Source organism: Microtus pennsylvanicus, chromosome X (genome assembly GCF_037038515.1).
Source record: "Microtus pennsylvanicus isolate mMicPen1 chromosome X, mMicPen1.hap1, whole genome shotgun sequence".
NCBI classification, from domain to species: Eukaryota; Metazoa; Chordata; class Mammalia; order Rodentia; family Cricetidae; genus Microtus; species Microtus pennsylvanicus.
Window position 1 is genome coordinate 101,300,635 of NC_134601.1, and position 23,511 is coordinate 101,324,145.

The 23,511-nt window shown below is 39.2% G+C and overlaps 1 pseudogene; it reads left to right on the plus strand.

Annotated features, from left to right (window-relative positions):
- Positions 1 to 380: 380 nt before the first annotated feature.
- LOC142840946 (large ribosomal subunit protein eL30 pseudogene) lies at positions 381 to 824 on the plus strand (annotated as a pseudogene).
- The last annotated feature ends 22,687 nt before the right edge of the window (positions 825 to 23,511 follow it).

The following is a 23,511-nucleotide window of genomic DNA, read 5'->3' on the forward strand; positions in this document are numbered from 1 at the left end:
TGACCTTGGAGCAGGGTTTGGAGTGCATGCAGTGTATTTTAGTGCATAGACATGGTCAGAGAGGAGTGAAGGAATGCTAACAAAATATTCCTCAGCGCATTCATTATTAGACCACCGACCATCAGGGACAACAAGAACGTAATCTGATCAGTATTAAAAGTTGGACTCGAAATCATGTCTTCAGATACCAAATGCTGCCCAGGGAGGAATGAGTAAGGCTAAGCAGAGATGGGTGGCAATACTGGCTAAGGCACTCTATCTTGTAGTGCAGTGTCGGTTCTGGCAGCCCAAGGGAAAACTCCTGACATAATATGAGGGTCAGGTATTTGAATTAAGGCTGGGTGCAGAAAAGTTTTAAGACAAGAACATAGTTCCCTTCCTTTCTCGCTCCCCGGCCATCTTGGCGGCTGGTCTTGGTTGGGGGCCGTCCCGCACCTAAGGCAGGAAGATGGTGGCAGCAAAGAAGACGAAAAAGTCTCTGGAGTCGATCAACTCTTGGCTCCAGCTTATTATGAAAAGTGGGAAGTACGTGCTGGGATACAAACAGACTCTGAAGATGATCAGACAGGGCAAAGCGAAATTGGTGATCCTCGCCAACAACTGCCCCGCCTTGAAGAAATCTGAAATATTTCATGCCATGTTGGCTAAAACTGGTGTCCATCACTACAGTGGCAATAACATTGAGTTGGGCACAGCGTGTGGAAAATACTACAGAGTATGCACACTGGCCATCATTGACCCAGGTGATTCTGACATTATTAGAAGCATGCCAGAACAGACTGGTGAAAAGTAAAAAGTTTTCCTTTAATAAAACTTTACCAGAGCTCCTTAAAAAAAATAACATAGCAAACTGATTAACTGAAATATATGTATGTATATGTGCATATATGTTTGTGTATGAAATGATAATTAAAAAAGGAGGCTATGTGTTTGAAAGAGAGTAAGAAGGATATACAGAAGGAATTGAAGGGAGGAAAGGAAGAGGAAATGATGCAATTTTAATCTCAAAAAAATAGGGAAAATAATTTTAAGAATTAATTATTAAGGTTATAATGACACAAAAACTGTACCTATTTTAAAAGTACAGATGATAAGAATTTTAACATACGACTAGTCACAAAACTATTACTATGCATAATAACAAATGACAATGTCCTGAGTTTGATAGTGCATTCTTGTAGTCCCAAGACTCAGGAAGTTGAGACACAAGTATTACTGTGGTGTTTATCTGTATGAATTGAATATATTTTCTTAAACAGACATATGTTATGAGTATTAGAAATACACAGTGTCAATTAAAGGGAAAAAAAGAGATGAGAATAAACAAAGTCATTACTCTCCAAGAGATTTTTAAAAATAGTCTTTTCATTCCACCCCTCTAAGACCAACACAACTACTGTTTTTCTATTCCAGTGCTTTAAATGTCCCAGATGTCTCCTTTCATTCAACATGATCATTTTGAGACTCCCTGGGTATTTGGTATAGTACTAAGTTATCCCTTTTCACTGCTGAGAAGTATTCTGTTATATACCTATATTATAATTTACTGCCCACATGCTGATGGACAGATGAATAGTTTCTGCTTTTCTACTGTTAAAAAATGTCCTACAAACATTTACATGTAAGCTTTATATGACTGCCATGATTTCATGTTTCTTTTTTTTAAAATTTATTTATTTATTTATTAAGGATTTCTGCCTCCTCCCCGCCCCCGCCTCCCATTTCCTTCCCCTTCCCCCTTTCAAGTCCCCCTCCCTCATCAGCTCGAAGAGCAATCAGGGTTCCCTGACCTGTGGGAAGTCCAAGGACCGCCCACCTCCATCCAGGTCTAGTAAGGTGAGCATCCAAACTGCCTAGGCTCCCCCAAAGCCAGTAAGTGCAGTAGGATCAAAAACCCATTGCCATTGTTCTTGAGTTCTCAGTCTTGAGGTACCCTGGGTAGCCTGGAATTAAGAATGGAGAATTTACAGTCTACAAATTGGCAAACTCTACAAATTGAAGATGTTTTTCCCCAGATGAGTGGTTGTTGCTGTGGGAGAATGCTCTTGTACACTGCAAAGATTTGTTACTCATATTGGTTTAATGAAACACTAATTGGACAGTAGTCAGGCAGGAAGAATAGGCAGAGCAACCAGAGTAAGAGAATGTTGAGAAAAGGAAAAGCAGAGAATCAGTCACCAGGCAGATGCAAAGGAAGCAATATGAGAATACCTTGCTGAAAAAAAAAAAGGTACAAAGCCACCTGGCTAAACATAGACAGTAATTATGGGTTAATTGAAGTTGTAAGATTCCTTAGGCAAAACTGTTGTTGGAGGCTATTTGTTCATTTCCCAGCTGCCCAGACTCCCAATTTAAGCACACAGAAATCTGTATTAACTGTAATACTGTTTAGTCAATAACTTAAACATATTTCTGGCTAACTCTTATATCTTAAATTAACGCATTTCTATTAATCTGCATATCGTCACATGACAGTGGCTTACTGGTAAGGTTCCAGCACATCTGTTTCCTGTGGGTGGCTATGTGGTATCTCTCTGATTATGCCTACTCTCTATATATCTTTTCCAACCTGGCTATATTTTGTTACGCCATTGGCCGAAAGCAGCTTCTTTATTTATTAAACAATAAAAGCAACGCATATACAGAAGGACTTCCCACACCACCAAACAGTTTATAATTAACATAAGTCTCTGTGTGTTTCTTTGGCACTGAACAGCTGCATAACTGGGTGGGACAAAAACTTTCATCTACAGGTTGTTAAATATTTGCTACCACAACTCCTAGCTATAGCTTAGAATAATAATTACTGTATCAAAGATGGTGCATATTTAAGAAGACAATGACTTATCAAATATGCTTTCTAAAAGGATTATAATTTTGATATATGTCCATCTTTTACAACATTTTCAAATGTTCACCTCATTTTAGATATATATTCTAAGATGGTTTTCCCCTTGGATGATATCACCATGTTTTTTTTTCCATCACTGTTGTAAAGAACAGAGATTTCTTTGTATAACTAGATGGTTAGCAAACAATTTTAGGATGACATGTACAAAGGTAATGCTTTTGTAATAGAGGAAAGAGGAGGCTACAAGAATTAGACCAGGAAGGTGATATAATTGTCCAAGGCAAGAGAAGAGAAAGGAAATATGAGTCATGAAAGTCCTGTCCCTTTGCAGCACACATTTTAAAAAGTATTTCTTATAAAGATACATATTTTATATAGTTATATGAGAGAATGTATACCACATTTCTGCTTTTCTCATTCAATTATTTCACATCACATTTCCAGACATTGATGCAATATTTATTATTTTCATTTTAACTACTCTATAGTCTCCTATTATTATCATTCCCCTATTGTTGAACACTTGGGTTGTTTCCAGTCTTTTCAGCATTATAAAGAGACTATTTTTCTGCAAATTCCTTCTTTTGCAGATTATAATTTTTTGGATTAATTTCCTTAAAGCCTCATGTACTTCACTATTTACTTATGCGCGTCCATATACACATATATTTGGTAATCTCTCCTGTCCTAACCTGCATTCGTCAGGATCATTTGTTCTGGCTGTGTACTGCTGTGGCATGGTAGACTTCCTTGATCTAACTTCTCATTCCTTCTTATTCCTTCTTCAGTTGTTTCTCCAGGTGGACTAGGAGACTCATGAGGGAGGAGCTTTATTCACTTTTGTTCTCATCAGTTCTCCATCACTTGTAATATAGGTGCTCCATCTTTATTACCTCTTTCCTTATTTCTTCTTTAAGTCTCATTTGACACTAATTTCCTCAGGAGTGACTACATTTGTATCCTCTTCGAAATCTGCTGGCTTTTTGGGAACAAATACCATTCCTGGATCCACTTTTTGGCAGCTATAACTACCAGTCAAGCATGCAGGCCTAGCCAGAACTCCCCTCAGAGGTGATTTAATTCTAGGCAATACAAATGTATAAGAAGTAAGGTAGGTAAGACTGTATGACTCTTATTCTGACTCTCTAGATGGTGCCTTGTACTTTAAGTGGGTATGTTATGTTGGGTTCTCTGGAAGCAGAGGTTGAGATGGAAGTTTATGGAAGAGTGTTATTTATAGAGAAGGCATCTGTGAGGAACTAAAGGAAACAGGATAGGGCACAGGGAAAACCTAATTGAGACACAGACCCTCAGCTAACTCCACAGTGAGCTTTAGCATTGCTCTGGTCCTTAAGACTGTCTCACATTGGGGAAATGATCAGGGCCTTCTATCAATTCTTCATTGACAAGCTATTGAACAGCGCTGTACACCATAGCTTGGGAAGAAATTATTATCTTCCAGTGAAGGTAGTTTCCAGACAAGAACAGAGCCATTTTTCAGAGACAGACAACATTTCCAGAAACCAGCAAGAAAAATGTTACGAAGGGACAATAAGTGTGGGCATATCTACCACAGTGGCTGCTGTCGGTCATCTTAAAATGGGATTCTAAGAGAATAGCCTTGTGTTTGTTCCAAGAGAACATCCAAAGCAACTGCTTCTACTCAACTAAATTCTGAACATTACTCAGGAGTTCTGAAGCTCAAAAAATATAAAGACTGAAATCACCCAAATCTGTGTGGTCTCAGGATGTTTCAAAAGGAACCCAACAATCACCAGCTTCCTTCCCCCAGGTGTTTCCCTCCGCATGCCACACACACACACACACACACACCACTCATATCCTCCCAGTTGTTTCCTCATTTGGAAACTCTCAAAGACCATGGTGGGAAGATGTTATACCATAACAAGATCGAGCATTAGAAATTGAGAACATTATCTGGGAATTCCAAAGGTGCCCTGAGGTTGGGGATCAACTTGCGTTTCCACAAACACCTTTTCCTTAGCCAACCGTTTCCCACGAGACAGTTTCAAAGGAACAGTGGACACGAATCCAATTACAGAAACTTATTTACAAGACTGAATTAGCTCATGTCTGCAAAGCCCTTTGAACAATTTGGATAGACTTCCTAAGTTGTTTTCCTAAGGTATCACCTCACCCTTAAGTCAATTTCCTAGAGATAGGATAGGTTAAATACAGCTTTCATTGGAAAATAAACTTCTCCTGAGTTTTCCCGGAATCTAATATGTATTATGGCTAATAGTTACATGCAAAGTCTGTTTGTTGGGACAGGACCATGATTTTTCACAAATGTTCACTTGCTGCCTTTTAAGAATGGATTATGAATTTTGTGCTAAAAGGTAAACCCTGGAACAGACTATATTTAAATTAATACTCTTAGGATAAGAGAATGAGTCATATTTTCAACATAATGGAACCGTGTGTCTTAATTATGTCCTGTAGATTCATTTTTCAGAAGATTTTTTTTTAAATTTGAATTCCAGTTCCTTGGATACTACCCTGTTTTTCAGGATCTCTATCAAAGAATTCAGATGCAAAAGCAACCAAATGAGTTTCAAGCGTATGTAGAAAATTCTTATTTCTAACACTACCACAAAGACTTTCATTTTCTTTTCTTTATCTGGCTACAAGAAATTTGATTCCTGCTCCTGTGTCTGCTGCTACAGACTCATTAGTGACAAAGTGTACACATCATTCCTTTTCACAACCATATAACTAGCAAGAGCTTCAGGGTCGGGTCAGGTAGAGAGGGGATGGTTTGGGGGGTAGTAACTATGGCTTGGTGGGTGGAATCTAGCTAATTTTGCTATTAGAACACAAATAAAGACCATTATTAAAATCTCATAAGAGGGGTTTATTCTGGGGTGGGTACTCCCTTATTTTAAGTTGACCAGGCCAGCAAAACCAATCCAGATAGACATTATACTATTCTGGTCTCACTATCAGGCAGATTTAGAAGCTGCGAGGAGCTGAGTCCCTCTCGGTAGTTTAAGAGTCTCACTGAAGTACATGAGGGTGTCCAGATAACTGGTATTGAGATAGTCACCACTTAACTAAAATTCCCTAGCAGAACTGCTCCTCTAATCCCAATCCTTCCTTAATAGCTATCACTGATGCCAGGTACTGGATAAAATTTATAGGGACTCTGCCCATGATGCTTCTGGAAATGTTTCTGTTATTCCTCATGTCACTTCCTTGAGTTACCAAATTCTGTCCAAAAATTGGTAGAAATGTATCTTATGGCTTGAATGTAAGGGCTCTATATCCTTGCATTGGCTTCTCCTGCCAACAAACGTATCTCCCCTCCTATCATTCAGAAGCATGAGAGACAATAACGAAGTGAGAGCTAGTAAGTGCATAAAGAGCAAGGAGACGAAAGTTCAGAAATTACAGTGGAAACCATTTTTACTCCACTGTCATCTCACCGGAAAGACAATTTTATACCTTTGAGTACATTTTACAAACCATTAAACTTCTAGTTATTATGGGCTTTTGCCCAGAGAAGACATAAAACAGATAACGTTAATCTTAAAAGTAAAGTTATTTATAGAATCTTCAGAGAGAACTTTGTAAGTCAGGGACTCTAGAGGATGAATGATCTTAAGAAAACAAATCTACTATAAACAACAGGAAATAATTGTAACATATATGAAAAAAGACTATTGTCCTTAATATAACAAGATATGTTACAATTCAATAAGAAAACATACAACAGAAAAATGGTTATAAAATATATACAAGTAATTTGATATGGAATGAAGGTAAAAGGAGTGTTATAGATTATAAAGATACCCCAACAGACCATAAATAAAGATGTGAATAAAAACAAAGTATACCTTGGATAAAAGGCAGGGAGAAAATATCCAAATTAACAAAATCAGAAACAAAAAGAGGGACACAACAACAGATACATAGGAAATCCAGAGAATCATCAGGTGATACATCGAAAACCTGTACTCCACAAAATTGGAAAACTTAAAGGAAATGGATAATTTTCCAGATAAATATCACTTACTAAAATTAAATTAAATCAAGACCATATAAGCAAATTAAACAGACCTATAACTATTAAAGAAATAGAAACAGTCTTTAAAGGTCTCCTAACCAAAAAAAGCCCAGGAGCAGATGGTTTCAGCACAGAATTCTACAAGATTTTCAAAGAAGAACTAATACCAAAACTTCTTAAATTGTTCCACACAATAGAAACAGAAGGAACATTGCTAAAGTCTTTTATACGAGGCTCCAATTACCCTGATACCCAAACCACACAAAGACAATACTGAGAAAGAGAATTAAGGAATTAAGACCAATCTCACTCAAGAACATTGATGCAAAATTACTCAATAAAATACAGGGAAACTGAATCCAAGAACACATCAGAAAAGTCATCCACCATGACCAAGTAGGTTTCATCCGAGAGATGCAGGAATGGTTCAACATATGAAAATCTGTCAATGTAATTCACCATATAAACAAACTGAATAAAAAACCCACATGATCTAAACCAAGGACATTGAGCTTATAATTAGTGATCCTAGAGAAGCTAAATAAGGAGAACCCAAAGAAAAACATATAGGCATCCTCCTGAATATTAACCTTCAGCAAGCGATGAAAGGAGACAGAGACAGAGACCCAAATTGGAGCACAGGACTGAAATCTCAAGGTCCAAATCAGGAGGAGAAGGAGAGAGAGCACGAGCATGGAACTCAGGACCGCGAGGGGTGCACCCACACACTGAGACAATGGGGATGTTCTATCGGGAACTCACCAAGGCCAGCTGGCCTGGGTCTGGAAAAGCCTGGGATAAAACCGGACTCTCTGAACATAGCGGACAATGAGGACTACTGAGAACTCAAGAACAATGGCAATGGGTTTCTGATCCTACTGCACGCACTGGCTTTGTGGGAGCCTAGGCAGTTTGGATGCTCAACTTACTAGACCTGGATGGAGGTGGGGGTTCCTTGGACTTCCCACAGGACAGGGAACCCTGATTGCTTTTTGGGCTGGGGGGAGACTTAATTGGGGGAGGAGGAGGGAAATGGGAGGCGGTGGCGGGGAAGAGACAGAAATCTTTAATAAATAAATAAATTAATAAAAAAAACCCACATGATCATCACATTACATGCTGAAAAATCTTTCCACAAAATATAGTGTCCCTTCATGATAAAGGTCTTGGAGAGAGAAGGGATACAAGGAACAATCTAAACATAATAAAGGCAACATACAACAAGCCAACAGTCAACACCAAACTAAATGGAGAGAAACTCAAAGTGATCCCACTGAAATCAGGAACAAGACAAGTTATCCAGTCTCTCCATATCTATTCAATATAGTTCTTGAGGTTCTAGCTAGATCAATAAGACAGCAAAAGGAGATCAACGGGATACAAATCAGAAAAGAAGTCAAACTCTCACTAGTTGCTGATGATATGATAGCTTACATAAGGAACTTCTACAACTTGTAAACATCTCCAGTCATGTAGCAGGATACAAGATTAACTAAAAAAAATCAGTAGCCCCTCTTTACACAGATGATAAATGATCTTAGAAAGAAATTAGAGAAACATTATCCTTCACAACAGCCACGAATAACATAAAATATCTTGGAGAAATTATAAACAAATAAGTGAAAGGCCTGTTTGACAAGAACTTAAAGTCTTTGAAGAATGAAATTGAAAAGACACCAGAAAAGGGAAAGATCTCCCATGCTCTTGGGTAGGTAGAATTAACATAGTAAAAAATGGCAGTCTTACCAAAAGCAATCTACAGATTCAATGTAATACCCAGAAAAATCTCAGCAAAATTTTTCACAGACCTCGAACAAACAGTACTCAACTTCATGTGGAAAAGCAGACAATCCAGGATAGCCAAAATTATCCTGTACAATAAAGGAGCTTCTGGAGGCATCACAACCCCTAATTTCAAACTTGACTACAGAGCTACAGTACAGAAAACAGTCTGGAATTGGCATAAAAACAGACAGGAGGACCAATGGAACTGAATCAAAGACCAGATATTAAACCTATGAACACCTGACTTTTGACAAAGAAGTAAGAAATATGAAATGGAAAAAAGAAAGCATATTCAACAAATGATGCTGGCATAACTGGATGTCAACATGTAGAAGAATGAAAACAGATTCACATCAATTGCCGTGCACAAAACTCGAGTCTAAATGGATCAAAGACCTCAACATAAAACCAACCACACTGAACCTTATAGAAGAGAAAGTGGGAAATACAGTCAAACACATTGGCACAGGAACTACTTCCTAAATATAATCCAATAGCACAGACACTGAAAGAAGCAATTAATAAATGGGACCTCCTAAAACTGAGAAGCTTCTGTAAAGCAAAGAACACAGTCAACAAGACAAAACAGCAGCCTACAGAAAGGGAAAAGATCTTTACCAACCTCACATCAGACAGAGGATTGATCTTCAAAATATACAAAGAACTCAAGAAATTGGTCATCAAAAGAACAAATAATCCAATAAAAATGGTGTATAGATCTAAACAGAGAACTCTCAACAGATGAATCTAAAATGGCTGAAAAACACTAAGGAAATCCTCAACATCCTTAGTCATCAGAGAAGTGCAAATCAAAACAACTCTGAGATTCCATCTTACACCTGTAAGAATGGCCAAGATCAAAAGCAATGATGACAGCTTATGCTGGAGAGAATGTGGGGTAAAGGGAACACTCCTGCATTGCTAGTGGGAGTGCAAGCTGGTACATGTAGACATAAGACCCTCCTACACCAGGTACAGCCCCTTTGGATATCAGTATGGCAGTTTCTCAGAAAATTAGGAAACAACCTACCTCAGGACCCATCAATACTACTTTTGGGTATATACCTAAAGGATGTTCAATCAACCACAATGACATGTGCTCGGGTATGTACATAGCAGCATTGTTTGTCATAGCCAGAACCTGGAAACAACCTAAATGCCCCTTGACCAAAGAATGGATAAAGATGAATTACATTTGCACAATGGAGTACTACACAGCAGGAAAAAAAACAATGGCATCTTAAAATTTGCAGACAAAGAGATGGATCTAGAAAACAACATATTTAGTGAGGTAACCCAGACCAGAAAGACAATTATCATATGTACTCACGCATATGTGGCTTTTAGACATAAAGCAAAGAAAACCAGCCTACAATCCCAGAGAACCTAGACAACAATGAGGATCCTAAGAGAGACATACATAGATCTAATCTACATGGGAAGTATAAAAAGACAAGATCTCCTGAGTAAATTGGGAACATAGGGACCATAGTAGAGAGTAGAAGAGGAGTGGGGAGGAAGGAAGCATAGCAGAAAAAAAAATATATAGCTCAATAAAAACGATAAAAACAAAGTATAATTCCATTTTGTATATTAGCACACAAACCTAAACTGGTTTGGCAGTCCAATCAAAGTCTTCTAGCGAATATATTAAAGCTGGTTGGTGTTTGGACCTGTTTGCTTTCACAGAGTTATTACTGGCTAATTTATTACTTTCTGGCTAATTTATTACTATGAAAGTAAATGTTAGGAGCTTTTAGGATAAGATGATGGCTCAGAAGTTGCCTCATTGCAATTTCCTGAATGGGAAGAGTCATGAGAAGAGTCATAGCAACAAAGAGTAGTCTTATTCCAAAGATAGAAAGAGAAAGTATCAAAAATCATAAAATCGATAACGGATGGAAGTCATGGAAAAACAGAAGGGCCATGGAGCGGAAAGGGGAAAGAGCCTATAACTCCTTCCTAGCTATCTCAGATGGGGCAAAGCCACAGGCATAAATGGTACTCGGGGTCAAGCTCTTAAGAGGTATTAAGTAAATCATACAAAGGGGAATATTTATTAAGCATATTGCCTGTGTCTGATATTGTGCTAAATGGTCCACAAATACTGTTTTCAATTGTAATCCTAATCTTTGAGTTTGCTTATCATTCACATTCGTCAGAGACCTTGGAAAAGTGATGCATAAGGAACTTACCTATTCAATGTCACCTGCTTAGAAAGTGGCTGAGGATGTGTGTCAGCCAACTCTCACTATGGATTCGGTTCAGTCTCATAGCTGTTTCTGTAAATGCAATGTTACTGGAACACGGTGCTATATATTTGTTTACACGCAGCTGGTTTTGTTTTTGTATATGCTATGGTATATAACATTGAAGTCAACATGGCAACAGAGGCCATTTGGCCCGTTTGATGATTCATTTTATCTACCAATGTGGCTAGGTCCCAGTAGCAGTTCAGTTCAATATCATTCTAGATGCTTCTACGAAAGGGTTTTAAATGTGATTAAGATTCAATTCAGTAGACTGAGTAAATCCTAATCTATGGGTTATTGATTAAGTCAGTTGAATGTTTTAAGAAGAAAAAAACAGAAAAAGAACACTGTCTTCCCTAGAGAGAGAGAGGAAAATCTGACAGCAGATTGTCTGTAGACTTGAATTGAACCTCTTCCTTGGGTCTCCACATGCTAGCCTAGCCTGCATATTCTATACTTGCTAGTCTCTGCAATCACACAAGGGAATTTCTTAAAGTAAATTAATATCAGTCCCTCACATGCACTGGTTCTCTATGTAGACATTCTGTTTTTTATTAAGAACCCATGCAGATTTGAATGACCAGCACTGTCACCTGGGGCCATGGTGGTGCTGTTTTCAGATACTTAGATGAGACAGTCCTGTGGGCATGATGTCAGCAGAGCTGCTCCCCCTATCCCTTCCTCTCCAGGCTGTTGTCTCCTATATAGTGGCAGGAGTGAGAGAAGATGCCTCTCTCCCCCTTGCTACCCACGGTGGGCAACAGAGCTGACCCCAGGGTCAGGTGAGTGGAGAACTAGCCCTGCCTCTCACCAACTGGAGCACACAGGAGAATGAACAAACACTTCACTTCACCTGGGCAGCATACTAGAGCTGAGCCTGCTGGCAGGAGCACAGGTGAGTCAGCTCTGAGGGTGTGAGAGCAGGAGAGCTGTCCCCTTGCCCCTCCACTTGTATGCCCCCCACAGAAATTCAAGAGAGGGCCCTATACCTCATCCAGGCAAGACGACGGTACCGCCTCAGATGGTGTGAGTGTGGGAGAGCAGGGCCTGAGGGCCTGAGAACCAGAGAACTAGCCTCGCTTACTGCTGCAGACTGTGTTGGGTGGGCCCACAGAGGCAGTGCTGGAGAGCTCACCTGGACGGTTAGGATAAGGGAAAGCTGGTGGTCTGAGCAGCTCAGCCCAGGCCCAGAACAAGGGCTATGAGTTGGTCCACTCCAACTTCTTACTCCAACCTCATACAGACTTTTGGAGCTTGTGAAGGGGATGAACCTACAGATCCCAAACTGCAGTATCTCCATGACAGAGGACAGCAACAGGATGTCCAAGAACAACTCCAGTGAGAGCCTGCTCTGAACGGTATAGCAGAGGTCGGAGGCCTTGAACCAGATCAGTGATTCATGGCAATAAACCCTTCCAAGTGAAGGCAAAAGAAGTAGAGGGTGGAATGTGTGACTCACCTAGTCGCTCCGCACCTTCTATGGCAAGATTCTTCTCCTGTTTTGTTTGTTTGTTTTCGGTTTGATTGCTTTGGTTTTGGCTTTCCTTTTAAAGTTAGTTTTGTTTTTGGGGAAGTTTGCAAGGGAGGAGGGTGAGTGTTGTGGGGGGACAGGAAAATAAGTGGCATCGGGATGCATGAAGTAAAATCTAAAATCTGCAAAGAATAAATAGAAGACATCTATTGAGTTTTTTTTTTAAAAAGAACCCCGACTATATTATGTAACAAAGTTCAGAATATTATTTGACCTCTCAGGGAGAAAGAACAACAACAAAACATGCCTGTCATATCTTGGCTATGGGCTAGGACATGAAGCCAGACAATCTGGATTTAGAGCTTAAGCTATAAACCACTCTCCAAGAACACACTATAGAATAGACAACAAATGGACTAATCTTTAACCATTAAAAACCGTGATACCACAGATTGCAAGGTATCTCGGTGAATAATAACACATGCTACCAATCTTGATGAATTAAACCCACATGGTGCAAGGAGAGAATCACTATTACAGAACTGTCTTCTGACTAATACACACACACACACACAAACATAAGAGAGACAGAGACAAAGAGAAAAAAGAGAGAAGAGACAGAGAGAGAGAGACTAAAAATTACAGGCTTCCTGCTTTGTAAAAGTGGTAGGAGTATATCACTAAACAAAGAAAACAAGTTCACCTGAATTTGTGCTATTATCATATTTCTGTTAGAAGAAAAGTATGTATAGGAAAAGTTATGGATGCATAGACTCAGAATATGGTAGCAGCAATTTTCCTAAGAGCTGGATTATGAGTCATTTTTACTTTTCTTTTCCCTCTATGTATTTTCTGAATATTTCACAATGAACATATAATCAGAAAGAGAAAAACAACAAAACACTTCATTTTAAAAGTAAAAAGGAAATGATTTGCTTTTAGACCGCCTCAAAATTGTCCCATGTCAAAATGTTCTGGTTAAAATGGCTGTATTAAAATGTTCTTCATGGCAAAACAATGGCAGCCATAAAAAAGCTACATCCTTCTCCTTGCAGTTTGCTGCTTCATTATGCAATAGGCAGAATGAATGATATTAAAAACATCCATCTGGTTTTGTTGCTTCTGTGCTTATTTTTTCAGACGGTTCCCATTTAGAACTGAAATTGTTATCAACAGGGCACACACACACACAAGGTCTTTTGATATTTACTCCCCCACCACCTCTCTTGGTCTTCGGCCCTTGTTTAGTTTGTCTTTCCTAGAATGTTCAAGCCAACATAGTTCCTGAAAGTACCAGGCCCCTTATTTATCCCTGAAAAGAGGTTCATCTCATAATTGTTACTGAAAGAAAAAATAGATCTCTGCTTGCTTATTGCCTTTAATGGTGTTTACCACAGGTAGGCTGAATGTTTTGTCCAACGAAGGACGAATGGGTTAGTGGAATGCGTAATGTCTGTTGTGACTGCTAATGAGTTTGCAGCCTCTGCAGAGCTGTCATTAAAATCTTTGCGGTGTTACTCGGCTAGCACTATTCATCAGCTGCATTCGGATGGGCTGCAATGGGAACCTAACCATAATATAGACTGTTGTTTTCCTGAAAATAAGTGTGCTAAGTTCTTTTCCTTGGTGTGAAAGACTGGCTAGATGCTGCCCAACCCATTTCCTTTTCCCAGGGACGCAGAAAAATGTATCTATCTATCTATCTATCTATCTATCTATCTATCTATCTATCTATCTATCTATCTATCTATCTATCTATACACACATACAGCCTACTTCGTACTAGGGGCTGGGAAGTAATGAAGTAGTTCTGGCTGAATTTTTTTTTGATGAGAAGATGAATAGAATTCATTTGTCTGATTTACTAATGTATCCTAATATATCTTCATTCTGGTTCATGATGTTGGATGCAAAAGCCTCTGAAATGGTGGTACAAGATATGGAGACCCTGAACTGTGATATAGAGATAAACTGGTGCTGGGTTTAGTGACTACAAATGTTGTGGTTGGCTTGTTACTAGTGTTATTGATAGCTTCTTCAGCCTGTATCATCTTTCAAAGAAACTTTTGTAATTCTGCTTTGAGTGGGCAGCATTTACATGGTCATTTTAATTTGACAGTTCAGAATGCAGATGTCGAAGTATATCTCCTTATTCAGCTTCTTCATTTTGTATTTTCCAAATGATTTGAAAGAGAAACATGGAGTAAGATAATGACTATTCAGCAGAAAGCAAAAAATAGTACAGAGTACAAATAACTCATAATTAACATAACAATTCTTACTATTAATATGAATCTTTCATTTCTTCTTCATAGTTCAGAAATCTGTTATGTTTAGTAGAAAGCTCCAGATACCCTGCCTTTCTAATGAAAGGGGGAGTTAGACAAATCTATCAAGTCCTTGAATATATTATGTGTTTAATTTATTGACTCATTTATGTAAGAATCAAGTCCAATCACAAATTAATTACAACCTAGTATATATAATGTGTTCTACAGATGTGTTCTTTTAGGTTGATATTCAGGTGGGGATGTTGGTGGACTCAGGCTGCTTCTGTAATGTTCATCTGTTAAATAAGCTTTGTGAAATGTGACCAGAAATGTAGAATTTTTTATTGGCAATTATAATACTTGGGCTGCATGATATTTTATTAGACATCTGGCTGATAAATTCAGATAGGATCTATTCATGTTCATCACTCACTGTAGGGAGCATTAATTTACACAGAAGATCAAATTAATAGGAAAGGCCTCTTGCAAACACCAGACACAAAGGACTATTAACAGGGTACTTGTGAATGTAATTATTCTATCCATTGTGAGGATTTGAGTTTTGAAACTTTCCCCGATTTTTACATATCTGAATACTACCTCTGCCTTGTGCTATTACTTTAGTATGTTGTGATCTGTGTCAATAGTTTACCACCTAACTCCTCTAGCTTGCTATGAGGTCCATAGTATTACATACACAATCCCTCTGTAACTTCAGATCCTCAGCCACTGCTCTGAAGTTGAAACCTAGTGAATATTTATTTTCCAAATATTGATACTAGCATTTAGACTTGTGATTTTAGAATTAGAAAATCCACATAAACAGCTCCTTTACAGTTGTAAACTTAAATTAATTTTAAATAACACACATTACAAATAGGTCAAGATTTCTATCACTACATCAGTGCATTGCATACCATTATTGATGCTAACATTTTTAAAGGGAAGCATAATAGGGGAATTAGGGGAGGTGAAGAAAAGAATTAAGAATTTAGCACCACCTCAAAGGCAGAGGCATTGGCTTGCATTTGCTAAAATGCTAGAAAGGGCCATTGGTACAAACTGTTATTATCCTTGGGACAGGAAGTCTATCATGTGAATAGGACCAGGCTTAGACAAGATATTTAGCCAAATAGGCCAGCAAAAGACAGAGTGTCAAAATAAGGAAATGTTTTTAAGAAAATCTTTCTAAATTCTTGTTTTAGCCTTATCTTGCCTACATTGCTATCAAATCTAACAAAACTTAAAAAGAATTCTGTCCTCCTATGAAAGCACCCACAAAAGATGAAGCCAATTGTCTTATGTAGTACAGATGTCGCTTGTTTGTTCCTGGCTGCTAAGCTCAGAAATAACCACACAGAAACTGCATTAATTAAATCACTGCTTGGCCTATTAGCTCTAGCTTCTTACTGGCTAGCTCTTACATCTTAACCCATTTCTATTATTAGTCTGTGTATCGCCATGTGGCTGTGGCTTACTGGCAAGGTTCCATCTGGCATCTGTCTCAGGCAGAGCTCCATGGCTTCTCCTGACTCTGCCTTCTTTCTCCCACCATTCATTTTAGTTTTCCCTGCCTAGCTCTACTCTACCCTATCACAGGCAAGGCAGGTTCTTTATTTATTAACCAATAAAAGCAACACATAACACAGAAGGACCTCCCACACCAGTCTTAATTACTTTTTTATTGCTGCAATAAAACAACATGACCAAAGCAACTTACAAAGCAAATGGACCTATGGTTTTGGAGGATTAGAGCCCATGATGATGAAATAAAGGAACCACTGAGAACTCACATCTTGATCTACAACCATGAGGAAGAGGAAAAATAATGGGAATCTTACTGGTGGTTTTTTGAAACCCCAAAACTCAACCACAGTGACACACCTCCTCTGACAAGTCAACACCTCCTAATCCCGTCCAATCAATTCCACCAACTTGGACCAAGTATTCAAACATATGAGTCTATAGGGAGCATTTTCATTCAAACTACCACAGCATTACATTTCTTACTATCCAGGATAGTGGTCATTTTCTTTTTATTTATTATCTCATTAATTACAAAAGACTTCTTTTTATTTTTAAATCACATGTTGGCAGAAGAGCCCTATAGGAAGGGCAGCTCAGGTGTCCTTGAAGGCCAGAGGAGGGTGGCAGAGCCACTGGAGCTACAGGATTTGTAAGCAGCTGGTTCACATTTCAAATGTATTCTTTTCAGCTAGGAGAGGCATCAATACATTTTAGAGAATTGACTAGAGCCTGAACAAAATGGGAAGAGTATGCAAGAATTTGAATATGGGTTCTGGGAACCGAACTTGAGTCCTCTGTGAGAGCCACTTTTCAACCACCAGACTTCTTCAAGCTCTTGTTGTTCTTTTCTGTAGAGATGGAAAACAGCGGGTCACCTCCTTCAATGGAAGATATTAAATCATCTGCCTGACTTTCTTCCTTATGTATGAAAATCCCGTTCTATTTATATTTCTTAAGGATCTTATTTCCAAGCACTCATATTGCTGATTCTTTGATGGAATGTCCCTGGGCTGTCACTTTCATCCAGAAGCTCTGAACGCCACCCTAAAAACAACATGACTAAAGTGCAAGAAAGAGGAGCTAATGTGTAGACTTCTTAACTATCATTACTCCTGTGTCCTTACAGTCTCATTCCTACCTCAGTTACTCACTCTACACATGCTCTTTACACTTAGAGTTATAGGTACTTTGAGGTAGTATTGTAAAGAAATTGATTCAAATCCCTAGCTTTGCAAACTTTCCATTATGTTTTAGAGAGGAGATGACACATAAAATATACAACTAAAGAATCATAGTCTGTCAGCTGGTAGTAAATGTGAAGTACAAAAATAAAAAGGGAAGATAATGGCCTGGGGTTTCAGTTCCAAATACTGGCTAGCATGGATCTGACTGAGATGGTTCTCTTTTGGTAACAACTTCAAGGAATTGGGAAATCAGAAGTAGATGCCACTGCTTTAGAGAATACTGGGCAGAGAAGATAGCAAACATAAAATGCTTCGAAGCTGTATTTGCCTGGCTGTTGAGAAAGTAACAGAAAGGTGGAACAGAGTGAAGAGGAGGGGGAAGGGATAGCTATAAGGATGAAGAAGTGCAGGCTAGATAGTGTAGGTCCTGGTAGACTTACAGGAGGACTTTTGGCTTTTACTTGGGGAAGCCACTGGTTACTTTTAAGCCCAGAAATGGTGAGATCTGATTGTGCCTTAACATGATAACCCTAACTTGTGTGTTGAGGATAGTCTACAAGGAGGAAAGTGTGAGAGTTGAGAGACCAGTTAAAGGTATTGTAGTGGTTTGGCAGTATGGATTAGCCATTGCAGGTAAGAGCACTAAATGTGGAAGTGTAGAAGGGGCAAATTTTAAATAGAGTTTTGAGGTAGAACAAGTAATTTTGACAATGGAATGATTGCACATATGAACAAACTAGAGTGAAAAGGTGTTTCAAGGTAGAGGGCCAAGTGCCTAAAAGAATGGAGTTCCCATTAACAGCTTGGGGAGACAACTTTTTAAGACTGTGACAGACTGGCAACAGTGGCTAGAACAGGAGCCTGGTCATTGACAGGACAAGTTAGAAAAGGGCTATGAGATCTCTACTTGAAAGCGTGAGGAGGCATCTTGGCCAACAGGTCTGGTGGTGTAGGAGGTCCTTCTGTTTATGTGTTGCTTTCATTGGTTAATGAATAAAGAAACTGTCTTGACCTTTTGATAGGGCAGAACTTATGTAGGTGAGGGAAAACAGAACTGAATGCTGGGAGAAAGGAGGCAGAGTCAGGGAGAAGTCATGGATCTTCTGCCTGAGATGGATGCTGCCGGTTAGAATCTTTCCCTGTAAGCCACTGCCATGTGGCGATATACAGATTAATAGAAATGGGTTAAAAATCAAGATGTGAGAGTTAGACAACAAGAGGCTAGAGCTAATGGGCCAAGCAGTAATTTAATTAATATAGTTTTTGTGTGGTTATTTCGGGGCTAAGCAAACCGGGCAGCCGGGATAAACAAGCAGACCCTCTCCTACAACAGTCTGGAGTTTATAGGTATAGTCATGACTATAGATTAAAAATTCCAGAGTCATCATCATACAAGGTATAAATATCTCTGAGGTCAAAGGGGAAATTTCTCTTGCTTTCATTTCTATAGTATGCTAAGTAGGATTTAGACAAAGCTTTCTTGGCAACAGTCTCTGAGATGGAGCATGCTGTACGGGGTGGGGGGGCACCCATCAAGCTTCTCATGACAGATCTAATGGAAGGGAGTGAAGAGGGTAGGTGGGGTAGTCAATCAACTGAACTGTGCTGTGATCGAAAGTAAGGCTCCATGGGCTCTATAAGTGCTTGTAAAGTGAGATGACTCTCAGAGGTGTTCCACATTGAGGTAGGAGAACTGGGTTTTTGTTTGTCTGCATCAACCAGTCATTGGCCCCAGGTGTTCCTCTGTGAGAGGAATTACCTCAGTCATGGAATTCTGTGGCCAAAGGCAAGTCAAAACCTGAGAGAAACACAGCTGTATGCCATCAGCACTCTGTATTCCTGACAGATGAGGTGTGAATGGCCGGAAGCCAAGACATGGTGTGGTCATGATGTTCCAGTATGGACTACAAGCATCTACAAGCTGAGAGTGTCCTAGGAGTTGTGAGTGAATCAGAAGAGCATCTTCTCCACCCTGGGAAACGTATCTTCTAATTTACTAGCTCTTATCCTATGTCCAGTATTTTCAGCTAGGAAAGACATTGAATTGACAAGAGGCTGGGCAAATTAGGAAGTATATGTAAGAACTAATGCCATTAAAAAGATTGATAAGAATTGGCCCCTGCCAGTTATGGAAACTGAAAATCCAGCCTGTGCTCAGGCCGTGAAGAGAATGAGCAATTCTCTACTGCCTCCCTGGGAAGTATGTGGAAACGGCTTGAGGTTGTTTTGTCATCACAATGACTGGGCACACTAGAAAGTGATGAATGGTTGTACATAAGGAAGAATTGCACCAACCCAAATATGAATAATCAGTCTACTTAGAGATACTACGATGGAAAGATGATGCTTACTCACCAGGCCTTTTTTGTGAAGATGGGAAGGGTGCTATTGATAAATAATGATATCAACATAACAGGCAAAACTATGGCTATGGGAGCCCACCCAGGTAAAGGAGCTAACTGAGCCCAAGAACACAAGGCATGGTATCAGTTATATATGGAAGAAAGTTTTGGAGCCCACAATTGCCACATTGCCCTTAAAAAGGGGCTGTCATTGTCTTCCTGTGACCTGTAGTGAGATTTCTTTCTCAAAGACATGTAGGAATTTTTACATGGAGAGGGATTGCACTAGCAACCTCAATTCATGTGGATGATAAAAGTGTTCCCATAGTGTGGTAATGCCCAAGGGTTTATATGTCATGGTGCACAGAGAAACTGTAGGACATCTTTGCTGAACTTGAGGAGGTTGAAAGTGATGGGCCTCAGTTGGTCATCTCCAAGAGCGATATTAAGGTTCAGCCATCTTCAATGCCTTTTTGGTGCCATGTGGATGCACTGGGATTGCACTATTGTGAAACCTTCTCTTACTAAATACATCCTGAAAGCCTAGGGAATTTTTGACAGAAACCAAGAACTATCAGAGGGAACCTAATCTATAGGTTTATCTTATTGTTTTGTAGGGAAGTGATAGAATCCAGCAGCTCAGCCATGTTAGGCAAGTGCTCTACCATGGAGACACACTTACTTGTGGCTTTTAATATACTTTTGTTTAGTTTGAGTAATCTACACATACTTAAAGAAAAATATTTGAATAACTTGGCACATTACCAAATTAGACAAGTCTTGGATTCTAATTTGTGGGATATGCTGTCCGCTTACATGCGCACTCAGAATGAGTGGTATAAAGAAAACTGGACTCGGGCCACAGAGTATGTAGCACTAGAGTATTTGGAGAACTTAAATGAACTACTAATTGGTTTTTATTCACTTGAATTGGGTGCTCATTTGGTTGGTGGTGAAAGACTTTTCTGTCAGACATTGAGAAGCTTTCAAATGAAGATCATTTAATGTACAGTATATATTAGAACAAGAGAATTCGGGTTTCTCAATTTGGATATGTCTCGCCACAGAAAGGAACCTTATATTTATACATGGAAAATAAGATGTATATGTTGGACCTACACATTTAATAAAAATAATGTTTTAAACTATATATCATGTGGTGAATTCTTGCAGACCAAGACTCAAAGTGACAACACCTAATACAGGATAGACGAGCATTACCTGCCTCCTAGTATGATATGGTTAGAAGGCAATATCACTTACGTAGTGTTCCTACCGAAAATGCACGCCCTAAATCTAGTCCTGAGGACACATAGGCAAACACAAAATGAAGTACATACTAGAGAAAGTAGCTTGTGCTTGTAAAAATGTCAAGGTCTTTAAAGTAGGGAAGACAGAGAAACTGTTTCAAATGAAGGGAGATTAAAAGATACATGGTACCTAAATGCCATAAAATTGTGGAGTCACTCCTAGGCCAGGGCAAATATGGAACAATAAAAGATATGAACAAAATTGACATTTGGATATAGGAAGCAAAATCAATGATAGCATTGTATGTGATGTTAAATGTCTCTATTTTTTAATTTATTTTTTATTTATTTAATGTCTTTATTTTAATTAGTGTACTACGCATATACAACAGAATGTCCTAGCTTTTAGAATATGGAAAAGAAGTATTTAAATATAAAGGGGCCCCTTTTGAATCAGTTGTAGGTGTCTTAAAATGCTTGGTGAGTGTGAATGTGTGTGTGTGTGAGCATGTGTGTTCAGTTGTTCAGCTGTAGGTACTTCAAAATGTTTCGTGTGTGTGCATGATCTCACCTATCCATCAAAAGAATCATAAATTAAGTATACAAGGTAAAAATTGATTCATCTAGCTAAAGAATGCATGAAGGTCCTTGTGCTATTGTTTCCATTTTTCTTATGTCCAAATTATTTTAAAATAAAGAGTAACAGAAGAGCTAAATATTTTCCCAAATTTATTTAAAATATTCATGTGTGCATAACATTTAGGCCTAGAGAGTTGCTATAATCTTTTCCGTACATCAAAACCACTCCCAGAATCTTAAACTTCCTCTACTCATAATAGGTATTGTGTTTGTTATGGGTTGTCTGGAATGTGTCACGTTTATCAGTCTATGTAATAGAAACACCTTGAAATGCAAGGGACACCGAATGTGTTTGCGGTTTGTACTCCCATGGCTTTGCTCCTGTAGGAAAGCTTTGGATTCCTTTCTCCACCTCTTTGGAAGGAGAAATCTTTCCATGTGTGCACGTGCCTGCGTTTGTATTCATTCCACCATGAGAGCATTACGAATGCAGGCAAATCTCATCACAGTTCCACAGAACACATGCATTAGTCTTGGTGCTTTCCTCTAGACACACATTTTGCTTGCTGGTGCACAATCCGTGCCAACTTGATCCATTTTAATTTTTAACTTTATTAATTCGGTCCCCTTCTGCATGTGCAATGATTCGTATGGAAAGCCAATTATACTCCTTACAGCCATCCATATAGTTGTTTCAGACATGGCAAATGGTTGAAGACTCCTCAGTTACTAAGTTACTAGCCAGTCTTGAGGACTGTAGGAAAGGCATGTTTGGATAGTGGAGGAGGGATGCATCGTTTACTGACACAAGCTGACAATTATTCTTAATACGTGGACTTCTCTACACTCTTTCAATCTAGCAGCCACTCAGGTGGGTACCATCACTCCACAGCCCACCACAAGTTCGCAAGTGATTCCCATCAGAGCTGCCTCCCTCACATCCCTCTTGAGTCTCACCATTTCCTCTCGTTCTCAAATCATTGAAATAGACTGGCCCTTATTCCGTTGCCCACAAGCTTCTGACCCCTATTGAGGACCACACCACCACAACTGGTGGGGGCCTAATGCAACCTCTCTCTCCAGGAGCTGTTATTCACCCCCATGCCATCTTCATTTTTTTAGAATAAGAAGCACAGCAGGCCAGAGATGATGATGAGGCCTCTGGTGGTGACCATGACCATGTTTGCAGAAACCTCCTAAGAACTCTTTCCAAGACATCATTAGTGGCTCCTCACCTACCGTCCACATACTCAGAGGTCCTGTACAATCAACAATTAATAAAGAAATGATGAAATTCCCTTGAGCAAGGGACAAATTCCAAGCTTGTTTAGTACTGGTTATAACTTAAGGACATGTATAATATTGTTTGTCACTTTCAATGGCAAAGACTGACAACCTACATTTGCCCCAAGAACACCCTGAATAAATAGTTTACACAAAGCAGAATATTTAGGGCTTTGAAAAGAATGAAAAAAGATTTTCCAAACTGAAATGGAAATATTTCAAGGGGGGAGAGGAGGCGGCTCAGTTCATAAAGTGCCTGCCGTGCAAGTATGGTTACCTAATCCAGACCACATGAAAGCCTGACATAGGTACTCCATATGTGTAATACCAATTTCCTTACAGAGAGAGAGAAGGTTGCGGCAGGACAACCCCTAGATGCTTGCAGGCCACCCTGCCTGGCATTTGAAGTGGTGAAAAGCAAAGAGACCCTGTCTCATATAATGTGGAAGATGTGAAAGATGAGGACAGAGACACGTTGTCCTTGGGAAGTCACACATGCACCATGGCACCTGCACACTCAACACACAGCACATACATCAAGCATGCACACACATACTCACGCACACACACAGCGTGCACACACACATGCGTGCACACACACACACACACACACACACACACACTACAAACACAAAAGTGTTTGTGGTATTAGTTTGAATTTTTTTTTTCTTGAGACAGGATCTCACTTT